Below are 13,324 nucleotides of genomic sequence, written 5' to 3'. Positions count from 1 at the left end.
GAGACTCTTCAGGAAGAAAGGGCAGAACCCCCCAATCCATCTCCCAGGGAGCAGGAACCCAGACCTAATAAGCCAGAAACCCACTGGATGCGACCCCTGCGGGAAGTTCCCGTGGGAGGGGGTCTCGGTTTCGTAAATGTGCCCCTGACCAGTACTGAAGTGCGTAACTTTAAGAAAGAACTGACCTCCCTGATAGAAGATCCCCAGGGATGTGCCGAACAGTTAGACCAATTTTTGGGACCAAATCTATATACTTGGGAGGAGTTAACATCTATCTTTAAGACTCTGTTTACTTTGGATGAGCGTGGAATGATCCGCCAGGCAGGGATTAGAGTCTGGGATAGGGATCACCAAGGGGGACCAGATACGGTACCAGGAGAAACTAAATTCCCCTTGGCAAGACCTAATTGGGATAAAAATACCAATGACGGTCGGGTATTGATGGAAGAATACAGGGTTAATTTGATAAGAGGAATCAAGGAATCTGTCCCAAAGGGACAGAATTTCAAGAAAGCCTTTGAGGTTCCCCAAGGTCCCGAGGAGACCCCCTCCGCATTTCTGAATAGATTGCGTACGGCAATACAGCAATATGGGGGTCTCGACATATAAATCCAAGAGTATGGGCAGAAAAAGGCAATAGAGGAGTTCTAGATATTCCTCCTCTACAAGTAACTTTAAAAGACTCGCAACAAACAATTAGAAGAAAACAGTACCCAATTCCTATGGCTGGCCGAAAAGGTCTGCAGCCCGTAATTGACCAGTTGCTTAAGGATGGTATACTCGAACCTTGTATGTCACCCTTTAATACCCCGATTTTACCAGCAGGGGAACAATTGGTACTAACGGGTTTTGTTACCAACTCAGCCCCAGACATTAGAAGAAAATAACAAAAAACGGAAAATTGGCATGAGCAAGGAATTACCCAGCTACTACAGATTGCACAGAAAGCATTTGTCCAGAGGTCTGAAGATAAGCAGAAAGGGAAGGCAAAAATTTTAATCCAAGCAGTCAGAGAGATAGTAGATGAGCAACATGAAAAAGGTAGGGACTGTGTGCCAGCTCCTGTATGCGGTGAGGGGAGCCACGGGTGGGGAAGTGGGGACCCCAGTAGATGGAGGAGTAAAGGAGGATTCCGGGGACAACGACCCTTCCCGGAGCACCTTAGAAACCCTGGTAGAGATTGGGAAACAGGAGCATTTGTCTGTTTCCATTGTAAAAAGGAAGGACACTTTAAAAAGGATTGCCCACTGCGAGCCAGGGACACACGATCCTATGCCCTGATGGAAGCAGATTATGAATGGGGGGTCACGGTTCTCAGTCAATACGCACCGTGGGGCTGCACGGAGAACCATTAGTAAATTTATGCATAGGACCCCACAGTGACAACATGATATTTTTAGTTGATTCTGGAGCAGCCCGATTAGTATTTTACACCAACCAAAGGGGGTTAGAATAGAAGGGACAATGATAGTTTCAGGGGTGGGAGGAAGAGACTTCACAGTCCCTGTATTAAGAGAGGTCAGAATCCAAATGGGAAATAAGGTAATAGTAGAGGATCTTCTACTACTTCCCCAAGCTAGAGTATGCTTATTAGGACGAGACTTACAGGACCAATTGGCTATCGGTACCAGACCACTAGAATCAGGCATCGGGGTTCAGTTTTATATTTTAAGTGAGGAAGATCGAGAACTTATAAATCCAAGAGTATGGGCAGAAAAAGGCAATAGAGGAGTTCTAGATATTCCTCCTCTACAAGTAACTTTAAAAGACTCGCAACAAACAATTAGAAGAAAACAGTACCCAATTCCTATGGCTGGCCGAAAAGGTCTGCAGCCCGTAATTGACCATTAATACCCCGATTTTACCTGTCCAGAAACCAGACGGTACCTATCGATTAGTGCAGGACTTAAGGGAGTTGAACAAAATCATTCTCACCCGTCACCCTGTTGTACCTAATCCCTATACGATCATGAGTAAAATCGATCCCCATAATGCATGGTTCAGTGTCATTGATCTCAAAGACGCATTCTGGACCTGTCCATTGGCAACAGAAAGCAGAGACATGTTTGCCTTTGAATGGGAAAACCCTTTTACTGGACGTAAAAATCAATACCGGTGGACTGTCCTTCCTCAGGGCTTTACAGAATCTCCAAATTTATTCAGTCAGGTCCTAGAACAGATACTAGATGAGGCTCCTCGGAGAGACAATTGTCAGCTAATACAATACGTTGACAACTTGTTAATTACTGGAAGAACGTACGAATTGGCTAAAGAATTTACTGTTGGACTTTTAATTTTTTAGAGAAAAAAGGTCTTAGAGTCAGCAAATCCAAACTACAATTTGTACAATCGGAAGTTAAATACTTAGGACATCTAGTGAGTCAGGGAAGCAGGAAAATTAGTCCAGAGAGAATAGCTGGTATTCTGCAGATTCCCCCTCCCAAAAATGCCAAGGAACTTAGGAAATTCCTTGGCTTAGTGGGATTCTGTAGGGTTAGGGTTAGGGTTAGGGATTCTGTAGAATCTGGATGGAAAATTATTCTAGCCTTGTCAAATTTTTGTCTCGAGCAATTTCTTTAAAGGTACTTCTGTTTCTAACACCCCCCTTAACATTCTTCTGCCTCGTGGATTGGTTTGGCATTTGGTAATTCTGACTGCCTACCGTGCCCATGCAGTTTCTGTTGAAAGACCATGGGGTATCCTGTCTGGGTCCCATCATGTCATTGTCCTTATTCATGAATCTGCCTTTGTCCTTATTCACACATCTCAACCCCCAGGACTTACTAATTCTATATGCAGAACTTGGTAATTCTTTCTATCACTATAGAACCCTTATTCTATTATACTTGCGTAACCCTTCCTCACACTCTTATCTGAATTCATCCCTACTGTTAGGTCTGCTTTGTTCATGAATGAATGAGTCAGACACCAGACTGAGTCGAAATCAAGGTTCTTTGTTCTTTATTACCGGATTGTAACACTTGCAACTAACAGTGTTAGTTGGAGAAGGCGCATTCTGCCGTTATCAGCAAGTGGTGTTTTTTTATACCTCAGGATACGTACTTAGTAAATTATCATACCATTACATTGTCCAATGAATAAACTGTTGCTGTCCTTCTCTGTTAGTCTGCTGCACATCATTCTTGTTAGTGGAAAGTTTATCTTGAGTGTACAAGGTCACATCTGCATTCTGTTACTCCTTAGTACTGGGTGACTCCTTCTCCGGTCCCATCCCATGATGTTTTTACCTTACACTACTCAGCACTTACTTAACTTCCTCTAGTCTAGTCTAGTATTCCTTATTTTCATTTATACTAGCTTTACTTCCTATATTCTATTATCTCTCACAGACCTAATAACAAACTTTTATTAAAGGCTGAAACCAGTTCTTTAATCTCGAGTAGCTTTTCTGTAAAAATGGTAAAGGAAGTGTATAAATAAATAAACTGAACCTAAATTACTCCATTTTAAAATTGAAAGAACTTTTGAATCTACATTACTGAACAAAAGCTTCAAGATGTGCCTGAATGGTTTGTGGATGAAGATTTAACCTCGATTTTCAAACAAGAATGGAAAGTAGTTCTCAGGAAAGAGGAAGGGTATGGGACTCGTAAAAACTTCTTTGGTTTCCAAGACTATCTTGTGCAACATAACAACTTTATGTCAACTTTCTATAAAAACAGCCTATATTTCTACTGCCATATTCCTAAACACATCTATATATTTTCCTCTCGCTTTAACTTTCTGTTAGAATCAGTTTATACCTCTTTTGGACCTATTTTGGATTGAAATTTCACCATGGTCCAAGATATTAAAAGTATTTGTCAGGTTGTTGAGTGTTTTAGATATCCTGAGGCTGTAAAAGACAACAGGATTACATCCTTTCCACACCAACTCGCTTTTAAAGGTAAAGATAATTTCAGGTTTTTTTTCTTCCAGTATTTATTTCATAACATTGTAGTTCATTGAAATTTATATAGAAATTACATAATGAGTAGAATTATTAATATACAAGATAGGCCAAAAAAAATCTAAAAAATTAACAAATATTGGAACATACAAGTTTTAAATAATTGGCATTAAAATTTAGAGGGAAGATGATGTTATGAGTGAGAAAACAGATTTGATGGGTTTCAAAAACATGGACTCTGAATGCATTCTAGCAGTAAATAATTTTATTTACTGAAGACATACGGGGGAAAATCATAATGGGAATAAAACACATGAGCACAATTTATAGAAGATGAGCATGGGAAAATTGTAATGGGGATAAAATACACACATGCATACACAACAAATTAGGTACATACAATCAAGGAAAAACAACATAATATCAGCCACCCCGTGACTCAGTGCAGGCATGGTAATATGCTACTAAGGACACTAAAACACTCCCATCTATATAGCAGTGCATAACTCACCAACAATTTCTCCTGCACCATTACATGGTACATGGTCTGGAGTGAAGCAAGGTGGTCCTTCAAATATGGCAAAGAGAAAGAACTGAGCACATGTGGTGCCCTTTATGGTGCTGGAGGGTCTAGCCCAGGTAATTTACATGGTATTGGTGAAGCAAGGTCTGATCAATTACAACAGCCAATGGCCCAAGGCCAAGTACAAAGGTACCTAAAGGACCCATTGTCCAGATGTGCACTGATGGCTAGGGTCGAACCTTGACTGGCAGGTGGTGTGTCTTTCGACCAGGTAGTGGCCAGTGCTGTCACGTGACAGCCACGACCCTCCATGATACAGTTTTTTTTAAAGCTCAGCAGCTTTTGAACAAGAGTACGCAAACCAGAATAAACTAAGGAGATGGAAGCAAAAATTGTAACATTCAAAGTGGTTTATCAAGAAAAATCTGCAGACACTGAGGTCAAGTGGAAACATAAATGCACTGGCGAAACTCAGCAGGTCACACAGCATCCATAGGAAGCAAAAAGTAACGAATGATTTGGGTCTGAGCCCTTTGTCAGGTTTAAGAAAAAAACAGGCAGATGCCTGAATGAAAAGGCGGAAGAAAGAAGAAGAGGAGAAGGAGGACATAGGTGAGAGGGTAAAAGAGAAAAAAGCTGAGATGAGTGGGGGAGAGGGCAGAGGGCCAAGGGTAGTTTTCTGATAAAAGAAGGAAAGGAAAGAGGTGGGTATCTAAAGGCAAGGAGACAGAGGGATAGGGAAAGAAAGGGGTGTTATCAAAAATTGAATTCAATATTAATGCCATCTAGTGGGAGAATGACAAGAAGGAATTAAATGTTATTGCTCCAATTTCACATGGCCTCGATTTACAAGTATGTGAAGCCATGAACAGACACGTCGATGTGAGAATGGTGTATGGAATTAAAAATGGTTGGCCACTTGAGAATCATTGCTGTGGCAGCAGACAGAGCGAAGGTGCTCAAAGAAGTGATATTCCAGACTGCATCCATTGTCCCTGATATAGAGGAGCCCACATAAAGAGGACTGGATGCAGCAGATAACTCCTGCAGATTTCCAAGTGAAGTGTCAGTTCACTGGAAAGGTCTGTTTGGAGCCTGAATGGTGGCGAGGGAGGAGTTGCAAGGGCAAGTGCAACACCTCTCAAAGTCACGTGGTTAGGAACCAAGGGCCCCTCCCCCTGTTTATTCAGGCATCTACCTGTTTTTCCTGATTCCTGACAAAGAGTTCAGGTCCAAAACATTGGTTACCCTTTACTTTCTATAGATGCTGTGTGACTGCTGAGTTTCTCCAGCACATTTGAGTACATTTAAAAAGTCATTGGATTAATATATAAAAAGAATGGATATACAATTATCTGGCTAGGCAGAAATTGATTAGGGATAGTCAACATGGCTTTGTACATGGTAGGTTGACTTTAACCAGTCTAATAGAGTTTTGAGGAGGCTACCAGTAAAGTTGATGAAGGAATGGTTGTGGATGTTGTCTACATGGACATGGACAAGGCTCCACATGGGAGGTTAGTCAGGAAGGTTCAGACGCTAGGTATTCATGGTGAAGTAGTGAATTGAATTCAACAATAGTTGGACGGGAGAAGCCAGAGTGTAGTAGTAGATTATTGCTTCTCAGACTGGAGGCCTGTGACTAGTGGTGTATCCGATCTCTTATAAAATCTTCCAATAATATATCTATTACTGCCGTCGGGCACACTGGCCTATAATTTCCAGGTTTACTTTTGGAGCTTTTTTTTAAAAAAACAACTGAACAACATGTGCTACCCTCCAATCCTCCGATACCACACCCATAGTGAAAGACATTTTAATACCACCCCCAAGTGGAGGACAAATTAACATCAGGCTCGAAGTGGCACTGGATGGAGGACAGAGTCCTCAAAAGCCAGACTGTCCGGCCTAAAACTGGATGTCTGGGCACCCTAGTAGGAACCATTTACCAAGGTACCAATTTTTATAAATAGCAACCAATGTTGTTCTTTTTAAACTTACATTGAAATTTTCACACTCACTTTCCTGATTTTGATGAGATCAAGATCTCATCATAACTTCTACAGGTGTACCATGAGAGCATTCGGGCTGGCTGCATCACTGCCTGGTATGGAGGCGGCAACTCTCAGGACAAGAATAAACTCCAGAGGGTTGTTAACTTGGCCTGCGACCTCAAGGCTTCACTCCATCGAAGACATCTGCATGAGGCTTTAAAAAAATCAGCCTCTATCCACAAAGACCCCCACCACCCAGGCCATACCCTCTTCACTCTGCTACCTTTGGGAAAAAGATACAAGAGCTAAAGAAAAGCACTCAAAGGTACAAAGGACAGCTTCTTCCCCACTGCCATCAGATTCCTAAATAATCAATGAACCAAAGAAACTCTTTTACTTTTCGTGCCACATTATTTCTATTTTTTTTATAGTAATGTTGTAAGATGGTTATAATATGAATGTTTGCACTATGATGCGGCCGTAAAACACTGAATTTCCTGGCTTTTTCATGACATTAGATTCTAATTATGATCTCGCACTAGTGGTGGGTTGAAACAGGAGGAACATCAAGAGGTAGAGGGCCTCCTGTCACTGATAGTCCCATTTCCATCTATGGATTCCTACTTTAGGAAATATACAAAAGCCTTACAATATTTTCAGATTTGCTAAAAATTATTCTAGGCATGAGTAAGTTACATGGATTAGACAAGAGAAGCGAGAACAGTTTTCCTTAGAATAGAAGAGTTTGAAAGGGGATCTGATTATGAAGGATATTTTTGGGGAAGATGGAGAGAAACTGTTCCCATTGGCAAAAGGGGAAAGAATTATGCAATGCAGAATGAAAGTATTATTTTAGTAAATTTCTTCGGAACCCTTTTAAAAGTGCATAAACCTTTTCTGCGATTTGGCTCCCAGAATTGGTTCATGGCCAAATAATATGTCACGAGTTTTTTCCTATTGCTCTCTCTGTGTTTACTTATTGCTAAAGGAATCAAAAATTCAAGGAGAAAATTATTATGTAGCAAGTGGTCAGTTTGGAATGGACTTCCAGGGTAATAGAAGAGGCAAATGAAGAAGTTGGATAGCTAAGTGTGCAAAGAAAAGAATTTGCAGAATTATGACAGATGAGAGGGAGGGAGGGAGGGAGTGAATTCAACTAGTAAGATTTGTCTTCTATAAAGACCAGTGCAGATTTCACAGGCTGAAAGGCCTCTTCCTAGACTTTAACCAGTCTGTGTTTTTGTCCATAAACACCAGTCACAAAAGCCATCTGATGTATCTACCTTCTTTTGCTTTTTGCATTACAATGCAAATGATCTTCAAGATTCATTATTCAATTTATTGTCATGTAATAAAAACAGAGTCATACAGCAGGCAGATTTGCCATTGGCAAAAATTGCCAGAAGTATCTCTTGCAGTCAGAGAAAGAGAAGCAAAAGAAAGTTCCCTAGACTCACCAAGAGTCCGTGGATTTGCCTCCAGTGCTCTCGCAGCCTCCACAGCGACAGAGTCCAGTCCAAACCATCAACAACCCAAGCCCCAGATTCAAACCTCCGATGCCATTAGGAACCCTTCAACGCCCTCAGCACTCTCTCGGATCCTAGTTCCGACACCTGGTACCTCTTCAGCCTGTTTTGAGCCAGTCTCCAAAGTCTGTAGCCTGCTGCAAATCAGGGGCGTCGCCAGGTTCTAAAGTTAGGGGAACAAATACATAAAAAAGATGCCACAACATGTACCAAATAATTCTTAGTGTTTTTCTCCATGGCATTCCTTATCTGAAAAAAAATCTATGATAGTTTTTCTAGGTAATCTTAACACCCTCATAATAAAACTTAAACTTGCCTTTGTAATATACATGTCACATATTAAGTTGAACAACCCAGAATTAATTATAGATAAAGTAACAATAAGAACACCAGAGTAATTCGAGTACACAGTGTATCTAAAACATCTACAGTAAGATTATTGAAGAAATGTTTTTAAACCATCACCTACTTTTTTTGAGTGACAGCTTCCTATTAGCTGCTGTGGTTTGGGCACAAAAATGAATGAAGTAAACACTTCAAAGATGTGGCTAGATTGCTATATTTGACCATCTTCCTTCTAAAGGACTAAACTATTTAAGAATTGTTAAAAAGAAATAGCCTATCTAAACCTACATTTTGAAAGCTTTTGTTCAAACTGTTCATAGCAAATCTACGATACCTAAATGCATTATATTTCTTAAAAATATATTTAAACTAAAACCTTGCTCTCTACAAATGTATGGTTTATTTATCTACAGAAAAATATTCAGGCTGTTGATTTAGCCATGACTCGAGATGGCAGAGGTCGACAGCATCGAGTCCACGCTGCTGAAGATCCAGCTGTGCTGGGTGGGTCACGTCTCCAGAATGGAAGACCATCGCCTTCCCAAGATCGTGTTATATGGCGAGCTCTCCACTGGCCACCGTGACAGAGGTGCACCAAAGAAAAGGTACAAGGACTGCCTAAAGAAATCTCTTGGTGCCTGCCACATTGACCACCGCCAGTGGGCTGATATCGCCTCAAACCGTGCATCTTGGTGCCTCACGGTTTGGCGGGCAGCAACCTCCTTTGAAGAAGACCGCAGAGCCCACCTCACTGACAAAAGGCAAAGGAGGAAAAACCCAACACCCAACCCCAACCAACCATTTTTCCCCTGCAGCCGCTGCAACTGTGTCTGCCTGTCCCGCATCGGACTTGTCAGCCACAAACGAGCCTGCAGCTGACGTGGACTTTTACCCACTCCATAAATCTTCGTCCGCGAAGCCAAGCCAAAGAAGAAGAGAAGTGAGTATGACTACAGTACCAAAAGTCAAGGTAATGATGATTGCACCCACAGTAGGAGAGCAAGGAAAGTGCATTGGCTAGGCGACAAGTGCCAAAGTGTTTTGACTTGTTAACAACACAAAATTCACAGATAACTTAACTATAATTTGATGTTCTGTGCACTCTTCCAACATTATTTTTAATTGCACTTACACCCTTTATCACTAACTTATGATAATTTTGAAAGCCAAGGAGAAAATAAAATACCTTCAGAGCTAGTCCTCCCAACCATACTCAACATTTCTACAAAACCCTTAGAATATTAGGCTATATTATACATTTTCAAAGGTGTAGTTGGCCTACAATTGAGTAACGGCATGGGCAAGGGTAAATTTGCAGTTTTACACCACAAAGTTTCCGAAAACAAAAATATATTTTTTCCGATTGTTTAAACAATTCTTCTATGGCATTTTTGGCAGAAATGCTTTGTTTTTTTAATTTTTAAAAAATGTTTGCACTATGAGTCATATCAATAACAACATCCACAAATGATCAAAAATATATACATAGTGACATTTTTTCTTTTCTCCCACTTCCTCTCTCCCCTTCCCCACCCTCATCAAAAATCAATAAATGATAAAACAAAGAAATAACCAAAAAAAAGAGAAAAAATGTATCATCTACTTTCACATATTTAAATCTTATTGTGCTCATAATAATGTTGTTTTACGAGATTGAGGTTTGTGGTCGACATTCTCTGACATATTTTATGTATGGTTCCCAAATTTGTTCAAATAATGTACACTTGTCTTTCAGATTGTATGTAATTTTTCCTAATGGAATACACTTGTTTATTTCTGTAAACCACTGTTGTATTTTAAGGTTTGTTTCCAATTTTCAGGTTGTCATAATACATTTTTTGGCTACTGCTAATGCTATCATAATAAATTTTATTTGGGCTTTGTCTAATTTTAGTCCTAATTTTTTGTCTCTTATATTATTTAACAGAATTTTTTTTGGATCTTTTGGTAGATGATTTTTTGTGATTTTGTTTAATATTAGGTTTAGATCTTCCCAGAAAGTTTTTACTTTTGAGCATGTCCAAATTCCATGTAATGTTTTTTGCAACAAAAACATCGATCCGAAGCTGTTGGGTCCCATTCTTTTAATTTCTGAGGAGTAACATATAATCTGTGTAGCCACAAACGAGCCTGCAGCTGACGTGGACATTACCCCTCCATAAATCTTCGTCCGCGAAGCCAAGCCAAAGAAAGAAAGAAGCCAGTTATATTGAATCATACATAATCTACTATTTATCGTGTTCCTCATTGTTCCTCTACATAACTTCTCCCATGTTTTGTTCTTTATCTCTGTGTTTAAATCTTTTTCCCAATTTTGTTTCAGTTTATACTTTATTTCATCTTCTTATTTATATTGTATTACATGTTTGTAATAATTTTTTTAATTATCATTGTGTCTGTGATTAAATATTCATAGTTGCTACTTTCTGGTAATCTCAAGCTATTTCCCAATATATCTTTTAGGTAAGTTTTCAATTGGCAATATGTAAATATTGTAATTTGTGTCATTCCATATTTATATTTTTAATTGCTCAAATGTTAATAAATTATTTCCCAAAAAGCAATCTTCTATTTTATTGATTCCTTTTCTATCCGATTCCTTGAATAATAAATTGTCTATTGTAAAGAGGATTAATGGGTTTTGTGTTAATATCATTTTTGGTATTTGATCATTTATCTTTTTTTCTTCCAGGTGTATTTTTTTCCATAATTTAAGTATGTGATGTAGTACAGGTGAATTGTTATATTGCACCAATTTTTCATCCCATTTATAAAGTATGTATACTGGGATATTTTCTCCCAATTTGTTTAATTCTATCTTAGTCCAGTCCGGTTTTTCTCCTCTCTGATAAAAATCTGATAAGTACCTTAATTGTGCCGCTCTGTAGTAATCTTTGAAGTTTGGTAGCTGTAATCCTCCTTGTTTGTAACTCCATGTTAATTTTTCTAGCACTATTCTTGATTTTTTACCTTTTCATAAAAATTTCCTTACTATTTTCTTCAGTTTTGCAAAAAAATTTTCTGTCAGGGGGATTGGTAACATTTGGAATAGATATTGCACTTATGGGAACACATTCATCTTAATACAGTTTACTCTTCCTATTAAAGTTAATGGTAGTTCTTTCCAATTCTCTAGATCTTCCTGTATTTTTTTAATTAATGGTAAATAATTTAATTTGTATAAATGTTTTAGGTTGTTATCTATTTTGATACGAAGGTAACGTATCGCCTGTGATTGCCATTTGTAAAGGGTATTTTTTTAAAATTCTGAATAGTCAATTTTGTTCATTGGCATCACTTCACTTTTATTCATGTTAATCTTGCCCCCTGATATCTCTCCATATTCTTTCAGTTTCATATGTAGTTTTTTAATTGACTTATCTGGTTTTGTTAAATATACTATGATGTCATCTGCAAATAGGCTGATTTTATATTCTTTCTCTTTTATTTTATTACTTTTATCATAGTTTCCTTCCTTATCAACTGGCTAGAGGTTCAATAATCAAAGTGAACAGTGAAGGGGATAATGGGCATCCCTGTCTTGCTGATCTGCTTAATTTAAAGTGATCTGATACATATCCATTTATTACTACCTTTGCTAACGGTCCAATATATAATGCTCTAATGTAGTTAATAAATTTTTTCAGTAGTTTAAATTTCTGTAACACTTTAAACAAATAGTTCCACTCTACCCTATTGAAGGCTTTCTCTCCCTCTAACGTAACAGCTACCATTGGCATTTTATTTATTTGTGCTGCACATATTAAATTAATAAGTTTACAAACATTATCAGCTGCTCGTCTTTTTTTAACAAATCCACTTTGGTCTTGCCTTACTAGTTTTGGTACATAATCATTCAGTCTGTTTGCTAGTAATTTTGCTATTAATTTATAACCTGTATTCAATAATGATATTGGTCTGTATGAAGATGGCAGTAGCGCGTCTTTTCCCTCTTTTGGGATTACTGTAATTATTGCTATTTTACATGATTCTGGTAAGTTTTTGGTCTCTTCTACTTGATTTATTACTTCTAGGAGGGGAGGGATTAATAGATCCTTAAAAACTATATAAAACTCTATAGGGAATCCATCTTCACCTGGTGTTTTATTGTTTGGTAGTTTTATTAATATATCTTGTATTTCTTCAGTCTTAAAAGGTTCTGTCAATTTATTTTGTTCTTCTATTTGTAGATGTGGTAATTCAATGTTAGATAAAAATTCATAAATTTTGTCATTTTTTTTCTTTATTTTCGGTTTGGTATAATTGTTTATAGAATCTTTTAAAATTTTCATTATCACCTTTTCTTGTCGCTAGAATGGTTCTTTTAGCTTGTTCTGTTTTAAGTTGCCAGGCCAATATTTTGTGTGTTTTCTCTCCCAGTTCATAACATTTTTTATTTGTTTTCAATATATTTTTCTCTATTTTATATGTTTGTAATGTTTCATATTTTAATTTTTTTTCTGTCTGTTCTCTCTTTCTCTGTATCTATGATTGTTATCTCTTTTTCCAACTGTTCTACTTCCCGATTATATTCCTTTTTAATTTTAGTCATATAGCTAATTATTTGTCCTCTAATAACATCAAATCCACGCTGCTGAAGATCAAACTGCGCTGGGTAGGTCACGTCTCCAGAATGGGGGGCCATCGCCTTCCCAAGATCGTGTAATATGGCGAGCTCTCCACTGGCCACTGAGACAGAGGTGCACCAAAGAAGAGGTACAAGGACTGCCTAAAGAAATCTCTTGGTGCCTGCCACATTGACCACCGCCAGTAGGCTGATATCGCCTCAAACCGTGCATCTTGGCGCCTCACAGTTCGGCAGGCAGCAACCTCCTTTGAAGAAGACCGCAGAGCCCACCTCACTGTCAAAAGACAAAGGAGGAAAAACCCAATACCCAACCCCAACCAACCAATTTTCCCTTGCAACCGCTGCATCCGTGTCTGCCTGTCCCGCATCGGACTTGTCAGCCACAAACGAGCCTGCAGCTGATGTGGACATTACCCCTCCATAAATCTTCGTCCGCGA

This window comes from Narcine bancroftii, chromosome 1, assembly GCF_036971445.1.
Source record: "Narcine bancroftii isolate sNarBan1 chromosome 1, sNarBan1.hap1, whole genome shotgun sequence".
In the NCBI taxonomy this organism is placed as follows: domain Eukaryota; kingdom Metazoa; phylum Chordata; class Chondrichthyes; order Torpediniformes; family Narcinidae; genus Narcine; species Narcine bancroftii.
The sequence above is the reverse complement of the archived record's forward strand: the minus strand, read 5'-3'. Positions refer to the sequence as shown.